The sequence below is a fragment of the Narcine bancroftii genome, chromosome 5, assembly GCF_036971445.1.
Source record: "Narcine bancroftii isolate sNarBan1 chromosome 5, sNarBan1.hap1, whole genome shotgun sequence".
NCBI lineage: Eukaryota > Metazoa > Chordata > Chondrichthyes > Torpediniformes > Narcinidae > Narcine > Narcine bancroftii.
In genome coordinates, this window is record NC_091473.1 from 26157656 (window position 1) to 26174755 (window position 17100).

The 17100-nt window shown below is 38.6% G+C and overlaps 1 protein-coding gene across 28 annotated transcripts in view; it reads left to right on the plus strand.

Annotated features, from left to right (window-relative positions):
- LOC138763207 (contactin-4-like) overlaps positions 1-17100 on the plus strand; it is a 2221540-nt gene that overhangs the window by 536403 nt on the left and 1668037 nt on the right. For 2 of the 28 annotated variants that reach the window (XM_069936977.1, XM_069936988.1), the window contains one exon: positions 8290-8398. The exons of the other annotated variants lie outside the window; for them this stretch is intronic. The gene's annotated coding sequence lies outside the window, so the exon portion shown is untranslated. The remainder of the gene's footprint in view (positions 1-8289; positions 8399-17100) is intronic. 28 annotated transcript variants of the gene reach the window in all.

The window sequence follows — 17100 nt, forward strand, 5'->3', positions numbered from 1 at the left end:
CGAAACAGTACATTCCAAGTGAAGCAACACTTTGCTTATGAATCTGCAGGGATCATCCACTGCATCCAATGTTCCAATTTTGGTCTTCTCTACTTTGGAGAGACTGGACATTGGCTTGGAGATCACTTCATTGAGCACCTCAGCTTGGATCTCCCAGTGCGCCCCCCACCCCACCCCCATTTCAATTCCCTGCCTCATTCCTTTGCTGGCATATCTGTCTATGGTCTCAAGCACTGCCAGACAAAGAAAGAAATATAAACAGATTGAAAGTAAGAGTCCTTAAATTAGTCTCTAATTGAATCTGTTGTTGAGGAGTCTGATGGTTGAGGGGTAGGAACTGTTCCTGAACCAGGTGGTATGAGACCTGAGGCACCAATACCCCTTTCTGAATGCAGCAGTGAGAAAAGAGCATGTCCTGGGTTATGTGGGTCTTTGATGATTGTTGCTGCTCTTCGACAACAGTGTTTCATGTAGATTTTCTTGAAGATGCGAATGGGTTTGCCTGTGATATACTGGGCTGTTTCCACTACTTTTGCCGTTTTTCTGCTCAGACGTATTGGTGCCCCCAACTGAGACCATGATGCAGTGGATCAGCATTCTTTCCACTGCAGGCGCAGACGTGATATCTCACAATGACATTAGTATGTTGAGTCCAGGAATGGTCCTTTGAGATAGTGAAATTAGATTTTCTCATCATCTCCACTTTAATCCCCCAATTATCACTGGATCGTACACCTTTGGTTTTCCTTTCCTAAAATCCACAATCATTTCCTTGATCTGAGTGACATTGAGTGAGAGATGTTTGTTAGTACACCATTCATGAACTGGAGCTGTTTCAGGGAGGTAGCCACCTACAATGTAAACATAGAGGAGTACATGAGCTCAGTGGATGGCAACATGAACAAGTGCACTGAGGATGTCGCTAAGATCAAATGCTTCACAACCAGGGCTAACTAGAAACCCTAGTTGGATGCAAAGGTCCAGGCCCTTCACAGAGTTCATGATGCTGATGCCTTCAGGACAGGGGATAGGTTGGCACTAAGATCAGCCAGGGCTGAACTCTCCCATGTATTCCAGAAGGCAAACCGAGGGTATACACAGAAGATCCATAAACATCTGTGTGTCACCGGCGACACAATGCGCATGTGGCAAGAGATCAAGACTATTACAGATCAAAGTCAACCTTGCAAGTTAAGGACAATGACGCCTCCCTTCTGGACAGACTGAACACCTTTTATGCACGGTTTGATGAAAAGAACAGGATGATGCCAAAGAAAGCTCCATGTTCCCCTGATAAATGGGCCCCCCACATAGCCACAGCCAAGGAGAGGAAAATCCTATCCAAGGTGAACCCACAGAAGGCGGTTGGACCAGGCAACATATCTGGTTGGGTACTGAAGGACTGCGCAGGCCAATTGATGGAGGTCTTCACGGACATCTTCAGCACCTCACTGTAGCAGTCCATCAGACTCACAGGGTTCAAGTCAGTAAGACTGGAATTTTGTGACTTTATAAGGATAAAAATTGACATATTCTGTGAGACCAACTGTCATTCTACTACCGATAAATTTATCATATGTGATGCTCTAAAAACATACTTAAGAGGACAAATAATAAGTTATACTTCAAAGATTAAGAAAGAATATATGAGGGAGGTTTAAGAATTGGTAAAGGAGATTCTTTATTTGAAAAAGGACCTTCAGCAAATGAGTTCTGAAGAAAAATGTGGATTACTTATTAATAAAAAGCTCCAGTACAATACATTACAAACATATAAGACAGAAAAAGCAATAATAACAACTAAACAAAAGTACTTTGAGCTAAGTGTAAAAAGCCCATAAAATCCTCTCCTGGCAGTTGAAAACAGAACAGATCTCCAGAACGATCAATACAGTAAAAACAGATACAAACAGGACTTCTTATAAACTGCAAGACATTAATGAGGCCTTTAGACAATTTTATTCTAAATTATATCAATCAGAATCTCAAGGAGATATTAATAAGATAGTAGAATTCCTGTCACAATTGTGTTATGAACTAATAACACTTTTAAATTATTTTTAGGTCTTAAGAGACTTGTTAGCATTAACATGTGAAGAGCAATGGAAAATTCACCAGCTCATGGTAAATACAAAATAATGTTTATTTATTAAACTATTAATAACATAATATTTCTTACTTATCTCTAAACTTAACTCTAAATTTAACCCCACACGTAAATGTATGTATGTTTTTATAATTATAGTCCCACTCTGAAAAGTCAGTCTTTAAAAGTTCAGCATCATTTTAATTCTGCATGAAGTTTTTAAATTCTCAATTTAGAAATAATTATAAAGTACTTTTAAACATAATTTCTTAGGCCTTTTTACTCAAAATATGTCTATTTTCTTCCACAATGAATTCATAAATCCAGAGAAGGGTTAAATGAATGTGAATATCTTCTTCCATGATGAAGTCACAAACCAGACAAGGGGAAAATGAAGTGGCCACACAAGAATAGACCCAGTAGAATTCTGTCCTCTTTTCCAAAGAGGCAACAAAATGCTCTTCCTTATTTCAAAACCGAATGATTCTCTTTCTCAGGAGTAAGACACAATGACAGCACTAATTCTGGTTACTGTAACTTAACCCTGCCTTTTTCAAGGTTTCAACCCCTGTGTCACAGGGGTTTTGACTTCTCAACTCTCCATACTGAAATTAACTCGTTGTCTCTCATTTTGATAATATATTTCTCCAAATCAGATGACCATTTACACCATCAATGAGGTCAGTTCCAATTTTTTTAAAATCATGTAATCAGTTATTGGAATTTTAAACAGTTACTAACCCCAATTTCTTGTAAACCATGTGATCTTCATAGTTCTGCCCTATAGCTGATGTGACTTTGAAAGATTACCTAACTTCTGTTCCCACATTAAATATATCACTCACATGGCTCAGAGTCTCATTTTTCTTGTCCAAGTGGCCTTGTTCAGGGATCCATTGAAACCATAATCTTATAGACTTATTTCATTATTGAATTTGGATTATAAGATTATGCTAAAGCCTTGGCAAATAGATTGGAGAAATATTTTCCAAAATTAATAAATATGGTTCAAATAGTTTTAAAATGGATGGCTTCCTTAACAGTTCTTATTGAGTAATCAAGACTCACTTTAAATCCATTGGCTCTGTCCTTCCCAGACATGTCTACTCCGAAAATGAACTCTCTTCTCTGAAAACAATGTTTCTCTATAAATATGCTGTGATCTGTGTGTGACCCTGTACCAGTTCACAACTAAGAATACAGATGTAATATTTTAACTCTATAATTTACTTTACTAAGATTGTTTTTTTTACTTTTGAGAAATATAGTTTAACATTAAAGATTAACAGAAATCTGTTACAATTGAAACTCCCAAATTTAGATATAAAAGAACAGGAGGGGCTCAATGCTCCCTTTACTCAAATAGAGATAAGGGTGCTTTAGGTTCATTGCAGGTCAACAAGTCCCTGGAGGAGGATGGGTTTCCCCCTGAATTTTATGAAGAATTTAAGGATCTTTTGAAGTCCCTCTTTATGAAGATGTTAGATCAAGCAGCTGAAACATATACTCTCCCAGAATCATTTTCAACAGCAATAATTAATAAAAAAGACAAGGATCCATTGAAACCATCATCTTATAGACCTATTTCATTATTGAATTTGGATTATAAGATTATTGCTAAAGCTTTGGCAAATAGATTGGAGAAATATTTGCCAAAATTAATAAATATGGTTCAAATAGGCTTTGTGCAAAAGAGGCAGTCTGCTGATAATGTAAGCAGGCTGCTTAGCACAATCCATCTGGCTCAAATGAGAGGTAATCTGAGTGTAGTTGTGTCTCTGGATGCAGAGAAAAACATTTGATAGTTTGGAAGGGGAATTTTAATGAAAAGTGCCGGAAAGATTTGGACTAGGGCACATTTTTATAAATTGAATTAGGACATTATACTATGAGCCTAAAGCCAAGGTTGTGACTAATGGACAAATTTCTCTAGAATTCACATTAAACAGATCTAGTAGATAAGGATGTCCATTACCTCTGGCTCACGTTATTTTGGCCATAAACCATTAGTGTAAGAAATTTGTCAAGATCCAGACATTAAGGGATTCAGGGTCAACCAGGAGGAATATATGACTAATTTATTTGTAGATGATGTACTGATATATTTGACAGAACCAGTAACTTCATTACAAAAATTATACTCAAAACTGGAAGATTATGGGAAAGTCTTGCTTTATAAAATAAATTGGGATAAAGGTGAAATTATACCACTTACTTGTGGGAATTATAGTCAATGTCAAATAAATACTCAATTTAAGTGGCTGTTAAATGGGATAAAATATTTAGGGATTAGAATAGACAATAATTTATAGAATTTATCTTAATTAAACTTTGAAGAGGATTTGAATAGTTGGATGGCTCAACCAATAACACTGGTTGGTAGAGTCAATTGTGAAAAAAAATGAACATATTTCCAAGAGTTCAATATCTCTTTCAGACAGTGCCCATACCATTGCCTCTTAGGTTTTTTTCAGGATTTAAATAAATATCTCAGAAAATTTCTTTAGAAAGGTAAGATGACTAGAGTCTCCATTGAAAAAATAACATGGAAATATGAGATGGGATGTTTACAACTCCCAAACTTTAAAAATTATTATTGGGGAGACCATACTAAATTTGCCACCTCCCTATTCGAGGGAGGAGACAAGCCTTCATGGGTGAAAATAGAACTGTATAAAGAGGGAGGGAGGATAGCAAAGGATTGTAGATATAAATGTGACTCAAAAATAATATCTCTCAAGAAAGAAGTCCCCTTGTTAAAACATATAATTAATATTTGGTACAAAGTAAATTATCAGATCGGAACTAAGTGGGGGAGAGTTATCTCCATAAACACCCTTGACTCAAAATAGGCTCATACCTTTAACCATGATGATAAGATTTTGGATACCTGGTCCCGAAAGGGATCAGGTACATCGAGGAATGCTATGAGCAGGGGAAACTTATGTAATTTGATCAATTAAAAACAAAGTATAGTATTGTTAATAGTACAATCTTCTGCTATTTTCAATTAAGAGCATATTTAAGGGACAAGTTAGGCCCAACTATGATTCTACCAAAATGCAGAGATGTGGAGACTGATTTGAAAGCGAAACATAAAGAAATTTACTTCAGCAATATATCTCTTACTTCAAACAGAAACCCCTAAGCTGGGGGTACATAAGTCTAAACAGAGATGGGAATCAGACTTAAATATAAGAATTGATGGAGAAAACTGATCCAATTTATGTCAGGACAGTATGACAAACACAATTAATGTAAGATACACACTGGCACAATATAACTTTTTGCACCAGTTATATCTCACACTGCAAAAAAAAAAAAAATTCTGATATTTTGGATCAATATAGCAAGGAGACAGGAACCTTTTTTACGTATAACCTGGTCATATCCCAAGATATGACCCTTCTGGTGAATCGAGGGAATTTCTAGGAGCAAATTATTAGGAACTCAAATTTTGCAGAACCAGAACTGTTTTTACTGGGGAATATTGTGGGCATAAGTAAGACCTAAAATGAGGCTGCCTACATATCAAACAGATTTTGTCAAGATCACATTGGCAGTGGCCAGGAAATGTATAGTAGCTACTTGGAAGTGTGATTCTCATCTAGGTATGGTTCATTGGAATGCGGAAATGTATAGTTGTGGTCCCCTTGAGAAGATTGCCTGTAACCTAAGAAATAAGCATGGCATGTTTTTTAAAAATATGGTAGCCATATTTACAAAATGTGGGTGAAAATCTTTAGCTGTTCCCCCCACCCCCATCCCACCCTTGAAACCTGCATCAATGTCCCTTCGACATCTAGTTAATTCATGGGGAAATTTGAAGCCTGTGGAGTAGATAATGGATCATCAATAACTCCTCTTTCTTTCTTATTTCTCTTTCTTTTATTTTTCTTTTTTTCTTACTTGGGGAATTTCTTCTTCTTTACTATTTTTCCCTTTTCCTTTCTTTGTTGGCGTTGGGGATGGATGGGATGATGGATTATAGTCATCGTGTATCATAGATCAGAGGCTCTTTTCTGTATTTTAAATATTTTCTTTGTTCTTGTTGATTGCATATTTGGCTTAAAAAATGTAAATAAAATATTTTGTAAAGTAGTCACCATCATCAGGTCCCTTTGGCACTGAACTATGAAATGTTTTGAGTGTCCGGTGATGGAATACATCAAAGCACACCTCCCAGAGATGCTGGACCCATTGCAATTTGCCTGTAGAAGAAACCACTCCACTGGTGATGATATTGCCTTGTCGCCTCACTCCATCCTGGCCTTTCTGGAAAATGATGCCTCATATGCCAGGCTGCTATTCATTGACTTAAGTTCAATGTTTAATACAATCATTTTCCAGAGGCTGGTTGAGAAATTGTCCTCAGTGGGGCTCAATGCCCCTCTCTGGGTTTGGATCCTAGACTTCTGAACGAAAAGATCACAATTGGTAGCAGAATATCGAGCACGGTCACGTTGAGCAGAGCCATGTGCTCAACCTGCTCCTGTTCATACTACTGACCCACAACTGCATCACCAGATCCAACTCCAATATTGTCATCCAGTTTATAGGTGACACAACAGTTGTTGGCGTCATCAGCAACAACGATGAGTCGCAGTACAGGGAAGAGATGGAAAAATGTCATGAAATAGTGCAAGAGGAACAACTTAAGTCTCAACATGGACAAGCCAAAGGAGATGATCGTGGACTTCAGGAGAACAAGGAATGACCACCCTCCACTATATATCTACAACTCTGTAGTGGAGAGAGTGGACAGTACAAAGTTCTTTTGAGTTCACTGAACTAGTGACTTATCGTGGACACTCAATATTTCCTCATTTGTCAGGAAGGCACAACAGTAACAGCACTCCCTGAGAAGACAGAAATGGGCAAGGCTTCCATCCACCATTATGTCAACCTTCAATAGAAGCTCTATCGAGAACATCCTGCCCGGCTGTAGCAGTCTGGTACAATTGCTGCAGAGAAATTGATCAGAGATTAATCCACAGGACCAGAAGTGTGGCAGAGAGGATCACAGGAGTCTCTCCCTCCCCCACTCCACTCCCTCACCATCCCCCACTGAAGTGATCTACTGGGATGGTTGTGTGAAGAGGCTGTGCAAAATCATTGAGGACCCCTTCTACCCTGCACACAGCATCGTTCACCTGTTCCCGTTTGGGAAGAAGTACAAGAGAATCAGAGCCAGCACCACCAGGCTAAGGAACAGCTTCTTCCCACGGGCAATGAGAATGAACTGCTCATACAAATCATCTGAGATTCTCATTTGTACAAAACAATATTTTTTATTTATATATATTTTATAGATATAATAATTGTCCTGCATATGAATTATCTGTGTGTATGTGTGTTATGTCTGGTTGAGTGTCTGCGTGTTTTTTCACCGAGGACTGGAAAACGCTGTTTTGTCAGGTTGTACTTGAACAATCAGATGATAATAAATTTGACTTGATTCAGCCGAGTTTTCAATCTTCTTCCTGTAAACTGACTCATTGCCCCTTTTTATTGCAGCCTACTACACTGGGAAGTCATAGTCATAGGTGTAAAGCGAGTAGAGCAGGGGCTAAGTATGCAACCCTGTGGTGCTCTTGTTCTGATGAAGTTAGTTGAGGAGATGTTCTTGTCAATTCACACTGATTGTGGTCTGGTGTGAGGAAATCCAGGATCCAATTGTACAACTGGGTATTGAGGCCCATGTCTTGGAGTTTGCTGATTAGTTTTGAGGGGTTATTGTAGTTAATCCTAATGTATGTATCTTTGTTGTCCAGATGTTCCAGGGTTTTGTGTAAAGCCTGTGAGATGGCATCCATTGCTGCAGTTTGCAAATTGGAAAGGATTCATGTGGCTGCTCAGTCAGAGGCTGATGTGGTTCAGTACAAGCCTCTCAAAACATTACATACTGTGAATGTGGGTGCCACTCGTCAGAAGTTATTTATGAAGCTTTGTGGGCACTGGTATAATTGAGGCCTGTTTGAAACAGGTGGCTGCTACACCGTGTCAGAGTGAGATTTTGAAGATGTCTATAAATACATTGGCCATTTGGTCAGACAGTTTTTTGGTACTCAGCCGGGTACTCCGTCTGGACCAGATATTTTCCTTGGAATCACTCTTTTGAAGGCAGCCTGCAAATCATGCCTGGATACTAACAATAGACAGTGTAGATTACAGAAGATTTTCTTTTTCCTTTTATTCCTTAGGAGAATCAAACATTGGACTGAATTGCAGTATTGGTGGAGTGTAACAGATAGAGACTAATATATAATTACTATATTAGTCGCTGAAGATTCAATGGTCCTTTTCAAAGAGGTACAAGTTATTTCCATTCATGTTACGGGAAATATTTATACTTCAATCAAAGCAGTTAAGTGGATATCTGGTGATTGCCATATTGAAGCCAAGTAAACTTTTGAGTGATGCTTATCCAAATTTAAAAAGTTGATTTAAACTTCTATATGTGTCCTCAGAGGAACATGAGCAGAACCTCCAAAATTGCTTACATTTTCTGCAATAATTATGAAGGATTTTTTTTTCAAAATTCTTGTTCTCCATGGAATTGTTGTCCACAATAGACCTCCTAAAATGACACATCAGTCGATCAATTCCACCTGAATGCTACGAGTTGTGTAATTCATCTGATCAGAATGAAGAAATTAAAGGCAGAAAAAAATGAATGATATTGGCTCCAAGAGCAAGGCCATGTAAATCACAAACAATAGTAAACCTCTTCGGCACTGATCAATTCATACATATCTTCCAGAAATCTTCTAAAAAAAAGTGGTGGAGGTGGAGCTGCCACTGGTGGAGATCCAGGAGAGTGGAGAGAAGAGACATAGTGTTGCTCTGTGGGGTCGATCTGCCTGGTCCTGATGCCTTTGAGTCCATACTGACTTTAAACAACTAGTTATAGGAATCAATAACTTTGTAAATATCTTGCAACCACAGACGTCTGTGCCAAGATGGCAGCACCTGTTCTGCAATTGCGGTTTGCGCAGGAGCACAAGAAATGGGAAGAAGACACCCACCCCCATTGAGAAGGAGAGGAAAGGAAGATGACCCCAGAGAGAAGATGACCACTGCAGTGGTCCAGGAAAGGGATCGGTGGCTGAAGGACCCACACAGACTCTGGGCTGTTAGTGACATGGTTGAAGGACTCACACAGGATGCTGGAGACTGGCTCATTGTAGCCAGGTATTGGAACCAGGACTGTAGAGGGTGCTGATGGCAAGAAAGGACTGCCAAGGAGCCTCGGGTGCTAAAGGCCTCCTGATCGTATTGGAGGTCAGATTGCCAATGGTTTGAATAGGTGTCTGTGTGGCTTCAGAGGCTGCAAGAATGCTGGAGGTGAATCAACAAATGCCCAGTTTCTCTGAAGAGACTCTCTTTTGCTTCTCTTTTCCTTATTGTTAGGGGCACCAGGCAATGCTCTTGGGCGACTCTTTGTTTGCCTTGTAGCAGACAAAAGTTTAAGTATATCATGGATGTTACATTTTTATATATTATTAAAGGGCAATAAAAAGGGACCTTGAATCTTGAACAGGAAACTCATCCAGCTTTGCAACCAACTTGAAATGCTTCTTGAAGATTAATCCAAGAGTCTTTGTACAGAATTGTGACATATAGTATTTGTCTCCATGAAGTGTCTGGTTTGAGCACATTCAATAAATAACTGAATCTGAGAGATTGCACAGTCTCACATTCAGGATATCATCATTAAGAACCACTCGATCTTTTCCATCCACAGGTTTTAACAAAATGGCGAGATTGAAAAGATCAAACAAAACATTTCAACATATATTAATCTTATGGTAATGTTGACCAAGAAAACAATAATTTCACAATTAAATGAACAAATCACGTGATTTTATGAGGATGATACATTTCCAAATGGGTTTGCTGGCCCTGTTATGTTCTATATTGCACCACTTGTCAGCTACTGCAAGAAGATGAAAGGTTGCTACCTAAATTGTACAGCTGCTTTGAATTGGTGCATATGCATACTAATTTTTGAAAAAACTAACCTCTGCTCAGCTGAAATCTGCTTCCAATGGCAGTAGTACACTTCCAATGATCAGCTTTCTACTTCTCTCTACAGAGCCATAGTTTACTTTGGTTCGTAGCTCTTTACTCTTGAATGTTCATATTATCTCTTGTATTTTGGCAGGAAGATTGATATCATGAGAGAGCTTTCCACAGATGATGTCAACAGCTTTCCTCCTTATGAATCACAAACATAGCCCTTATATAACTCCTCCATGCAGGACCAATGTACAATTCCTCCCTCCTGGAGCAGGTGCATGAACCTCACGATCCCTTTGGCTGACTGGTGTCACTTAAGATGGAACACCTTCCTCTGTGAAGTGTAATTCCTCTGGGAGGGTTGGGTGAAGGTGGGTAAAGGTTATTTTCTGAAGGATTGCATTCATAATGATAGAAAGAACAACTTAATAAAGGTGAATGTGCAGTCTTCTGAGAAGCCCCCAGCAAACAATAACTGTTCTATGAGAAGGAAGCAAAATGAAGGGCCAGTGGCTAATTTTGCTCTAGCAGGAATCATGGCTCACGTGACCTCAGGAGGAGGAAAGTCTTCATCTGCAGCAGCAGGAAGGATGGCCACTCTATTTGTGTATCTAAACTTTCTGTAATTTCCTGCAGCCAATCACTTTAACTCCCTCGAGGATATTTCCATCCTTGTCCTCATCCATGGTAGGTGAAGCTAAATGTAAACTTGAGGAACCACACATCATATTCCCCTGGAAAGCCTTTTGAACCAAATGGCATGAACATTGTTTTTTTCTAATTTTATTTCACCCCCCACCCCAATCTAGTTCCACTGTTTGCATCCTGAACCTTCCCTCTCTCCATCTCTCTTTTTTCCACCCCATTCTTCATGGTTTCTTCCTTTACCAGTCTCTCCACTTCCCACACCTTCTGTCACCTTGGGAGCCTCCCACAGTTTCTTTCCCCCCTCTCTATACAATATCATCAGTTCTATCTTTGCCTTGATAAAATATTCAGAGCTGAAACATTGACTGACCATTTCCACCCATGGATGCTGTCAGGCCTGCTGAGTTATTCTAGCAATTCTTTACTTGCTCAAGATTCCAGCGCATGCAGCATTTATATTTCTCAATTCAATTAATTTATTTAATTTGTTGAATTTGTGCTGTGTGTGTTGAGTTGCCAGGGAGAGCAAAATGAGTGAAAACTGTAAGAAGGTGACTTGAAAAACAGCTGCTATGTTAAATTATGTGTGCATGAGGCAATTGAAATCTGGTTTGAGTGGTGATACCTATTTGTTTCAAGACAGCAGTTATGAGATTTAATTGAAGACATCAGAGCAGCACAGTTTGCATAGCAGTTAGCACGACACAATTACAGCACCAGTACCTGGGTTCAAATCCAGTGCTGTCTGTAAGGGGTTTGTATGTTCTCCTTGGGTCCATGTGGGTGTTCTCCAGGTGTTTCAGTTTCCTCCTATTATCCAACAGCTAATTGGTTTATTTGGGTGCGTGGGCTAATGGGCTGGAAGGGCCTCTTACTGTGCAGTATCTCTAAATTAGAATTTAAAATGAACTTTGACCCATTATGGAAGGTTGAAGTATTTATTTCCATGGTTCTCCTAAATCAATGGAGATTTAGAAATGGGGATGATCTCAATTATCACTTCCTGCCATTCATATTTTGCCTTCTCTCTGAGAATCCCAAGTAGATTTCAGATGCACAGCAGATGACTCCAGCAGTCCAGTCCAACCACTCCTGTAAAACTATGGGCTCACTTCTTCCCTTGCAGAACTTCCCAGTGATATTATGTTTGCAGGAATGCTGCGGATTAGCGGAAAATTCCCTTTGAGGGCTGGAGCCTTGGTGTCAAGTTGCTCGGTGGGTGTTGTGCTTTGATTCACAAACAATTCCAGCTTTCATATTAACAAAATTCAAAACAAGCAGAGGAAGTTACATACTGATCATGATTGATCTTGTGACAGATTATATTGTTTTATAATGTATATAGATATGTTTTTGGGAGATAAATTGTGGTAGGTTTTTAGTGTAGGTCACATACAAACACTTCAAAACAGATCTCATTTAAAATGCCAGAGTTCTGCTCAAGCCAGACATTCTAGGCTCCGAGTGCCTTTGCAAAAGCTTTAGGGAGTGACCAAGGGACTTCAATAATGGATTGTTGTTTTGAAAAATAACAGATGAAAGAAAGCAGAGGATTAGGTTTGGAGCCGCAGGCTGTCTGAGTTCAGTTTTCTGTTCTAATAGGGTCATGTGGTTTTGCAAGCAGAGAGAGTCAAACAGGCTTTTTCTCTGGGGTGTGTGTGTGTGTGTGTGTGTGTGTGTGTGTGTGTGTGTGTGTGTGTGTGTGTGTGAGAGAGAGAGAGAGAGAGAGAGAGAGAGAGAAAATTCAGGCCAGCAGCAGCAGTTGGGACTAGAACAGGACAAGCTGGCAAGCTTGTGAAAAAAAACAATTTTGAAGACAGGTTGTGAGTTCTTGGTTCAGCATGGTCAAAGCCCTTGTGGTCCATTAAAGAGAAGAGGACTGGCTGCCTAATGTTTCACTTGAAATAAGGGAAACAAAAAGGAATTCTGTGATCACCTGAAAGAAAGAGGTTATAATCTGGAAAACCCTGGTGGGGCAAGTTTCTTCCACAAGACACTGACATAGCTTATTCGAAAGAATCAGTTTGTGACCAGCGAACATCAAATCTCTCTGAAAACCAACAAGAACCTTCCTGAGTGGTAACCATTCACCATTCAAGCACCAAGGCCTGGTGAACTTCATAAATGTTAAATTCTATGCACAGTATAAGAATTGCCTGCAACCAGTGAACTTGGAGGAATGAGAAGTGAGATTGGACTGTGAATTAAATAACTTTTTCTAAACTTACACACATATTACATACATGTGTGCTTAGAATTAGAAGAGGGTTATGTAAGGTTAATTTAAATTAATAGAAATAAGATAAAGTTGATCCTGTTTTCACGTTTAAAGATAATTAAAAGTTACTTTTGTTTCAGTAGCCATTTGTCTTGGTGAATATCTATGGCTACTGGGTTTTGGGATACTCGGGGCCTGTAACAACCTCTTCTAACTTCTGCTTGCATGGGTAGGAGGGGTTAACCAAACAACACAGATGTTAGGTTCTTAAAGTGTGATCCAATTTCCAGGCACATCCATTTGATCTTTTGACAGTTCATCAATTCCTCTGTAAATACATTGTCAATGGCATTTCAGATCATTCACAGAGAAAAGTAAATGATTTAACATCCTTCAAATAATCAATCATTGAATTCAAATATTAAACTCTTCAGACCATACTCCTTTAGTCTATAGATTGAGAAATCATTTTCTGTCTTGCAATGAACTGAACAATAGATATTTAATTCAAATAGGTGATACAAACATCCTTCCAATTTTTGTTACATCATGAGGCTTGTTTCGCCACAACATCTAAAAGCATAATTTAGAACTTTTCCAAACAGTTGCACTGCAATTATTATTTCTGTGACGAAAAGCAGAATTTCTATAGAAATTGACACAAAGTCTGCTTTATAAACCCTTCTGTGCAGCTGGATCCTGGACTTCCTAACGGAAAGACCATAGTCTATTGGGGTTGGCAGCAGAATGTTGAACATCATCACGCTGAGCACTGGTGCACCTCAGGGCTGCATTCTCAGCCCATTCCTATTCGTGCTTCTGACCCATGACTGTATCGCCAGATCGAGCTCCAACAGTGTCATCAAGTTTTCTGATGACACGACAGTCGTTGGCCTCATCAGCAACAATGAAGAGATTCACTGCAGAGAAGAGGTGGAAAATCTTGTGATATCCTACGAGATTAACAAGCTGAGTCTCAACGTGGACAAAGTGATGATCGTGGACTTCAGGAAGACCAGGAATGGCCACTCTCCAATGCACATCAATAACTCAGTAGTGGAGAGCATCACATTTCTTGGAGTTGACTTAACTAGTGACCCGTCATAGATACACAACATCTCCTCACTTGTCAGGAAGGTACAACAGCAACTGCACTTCTTCAGATGACTGAAGTGGGTCATCATTATGTCAACTTTCTGCAGGTGCTCTATCGAGAGTGTCCTGGCCGGCTACATTACAGTGTTGTATAATTCTTGTAGGAAAATGGATTGGAGGTCAATCCCCAGGACCATAAGTATGGCAGAGAAATCACTGGAGTCTTCTTCCCTCTCCTCCATCGATGTGATGTACTGGGATTGTAGATGACACGTAAAATCATTGAGAACCCCTTCCACCCTGCACACAGCATTTTTCAGCTGCTTCCGCTGGGGAAAAGATACAGGACTATTATAGCCAGCACCACCAAGCTGTGGAACAGCTTCTTTCAAAGGACAGTGAGAATGCTCACACTAACCATCTGATACTCTCATATTCATGAAACAATACTTATCCTGGATATGTATTGTTTGTTGTGTGTCTTCATGTTCAAGCAACTGTCAGCCTCAGGCTAGAAAAAGCATGGCAGAAAATGAATAGGTTAAAAAAAATTGAACATTTAATATTGGCATCTACTTGCGATAAGTTTGCCAATCACACAATCTCAGGTAACCAGAAAATTCACTTATCTGGCATCTGCCAAGAACTGGAATTTGAAAGGGTGGTGTATTGCACTTAAAACAGTATTAATTTAAAAAAAAAACATGTTTAGTTGATCTTTTGATAAGTTCTTTGAATCACATTGCTTTTATTAAATTTGAGAGTGACTGAAGATGTTTGTCCATATTATTATTCGAGTAATGTTCAGAGCGCAATATTCTGAGTACAATGTTCCAAACAGTATATTCTATAACTTGAAACATCTGTTAATGACTGGCAAAAATTCTGCAAATTTTGATATATATTTAAATAGAAAATTTTCCAGTTGCTTAATCTTTCAACTCCATTTACTATCATTAACTTTGAATGACAATTCTTTGATTTGATTATAAAAGAGAGTGAACATAATGTTTCATTCAGATTCTAAACAAACATGCAAAAAATGTTCTTTCTTCACCTGTTCTTTATTAATTGTGTGATTTGCAACAGATAATATGTTGAAGTATTATGCTTTATGATTTTTCCTTGTAAATATGAACATAATCATTTGCTCTTAATTTTCTATTTGTGGCCTTCCCAGTGAAAAATATAATTTCAATTTAGCCTGAGATAGTGCACTAAATGGTTCAGAGGTGCCAATGTTTTAACTGACAAATGCTTACCCACTGTTGGAATTAGACCTTTTCCGATACATAGTAAGTCATAATAGAAGTGTTAGCTTTCATTTTGGGGAGTAAAAATTCAAATTATGACATCTGATGGCAGGCACACATGACACCAAACCTAAAGTTCTGTAAGTATTGGAACTCAACTTCAATAGAACGTTCTCTGATGCTTTACATTGTAAAATTTCATTCATCATGAAGGATATAAAGAAATATAAATCAGTGACTTGACTCAAATAAAAAGGTTAGGATGAAAGGGTGAAGATAAAGTGAAACTGCAGAAAAGGGAACATCTGTACAAGTTGGTGTCAAAGGTTTTTTTGGTGTTCATATTCCATTACATTAAATGAGATCACTCAGAATGAAGAGGAAATGAAAACACCAAAGGGAAATGTGATTAAAAAGGTGGCATTGAAGATTAAGGAAAAAGTTACTGTGGAAAAATAAATATAAAGAGCAAAAACCATGAGAAGGACAAAGGTATAGATTGTTGGAAATGTTGGTGGAGAAATGGCAGATGGACAAAAATCCAGACAAGTGTGAGGTGTTGCAGTTTGGGAAGCAAACAGACGAGGAAAGTAAATGGCAAGACCCTTCAGAGCATTGATGTATTGAGGAATCTTGGAGTGCAAGTCCAAAACAAGTCCATCACAAGCAAAGGGTAGTAAAGAATGTCTAGAGCCTGCTTGCCCTCATCAGTTTGGCATTAAGAATAAGAAGTTCCGAAGCCATATTTATAACTGTGTAAAAATTCGTTAATAAAGCATTGGGAATACTGTTGCAGTTCCAGTTCTGACATTCATGGAAGGATGTAAAGGTTCTGGAAAGAGCACAAAAAAAGTTCACTTGGATTTGGTGAGTATTAGCTCCTGGGAGAGGTTGGATAAAATTGGATTGTTTTCTCTGGAGCTACAGAGGCTGATGATAAACTGATGGAAGTAGATAAAATTAGGAGATAGTCTTTTTCCTCAGGAAGACATGTCAAATACTGGAAGGCAAAACTTTAAGAAGAGGAAAGTTAAAATGAGATGTGCAAGGTGAGTTTTTACAGAGAGACTGTCAGAAAGCAATGCCAGGGGAGATAGTGAATGTTAACATGATAGCAATGTTTAAAGTGTCACATGAACAGGTAGGGGATAGAGGGATATAGCCTGTGTTCAAGCACTTGGAATTAGTTTGATTGGCATCATGGTTGGCATAAACTTTAGTGGGTTAAATAGCCTGTTTTTGCGCTTTCTATTTATTTTTCCACAGTAACTTTTTCCTTAATCCTCAATGCCACCTTTTTAATCACATTTCCCTTTGGTTTTATGTTTTACGTTCATCAGTCAGAGAGAGGAAGAGATAGGACAGCTGCAAAGACCTGTGACAATTATCTGTAAATTAGTACATTCAAGGCTAAGTCTATGTCAGCTTGAAGAAATTGAGAGATTTTAAGGTGGGAATCATCAGATTCAGTGATGTTGCAGGAAGCATCAGAATCTGAGAATGAATCTTAATGCATTAGATCTGCAGACTAAATAAGCCCCAAGGGAGATTTTGAGTTCACTTGGTGAGTGGGGCATGGCTGAGGTATGGGTGTTTTGCAGAAAGAAACAGGATCTAGCATTAGAAAGAACATTAGTGAAGAAGGATGCTCAACTGGATGCATAGTTAGAGGACCAATGGAACAAAAAAGAACCAAAAATCTAATGTGCAAAATAGCAAATATACAAATATTTTGAATGATTGAAATGTTGAGCAAAAAGATGTTGGAACAGAAGACT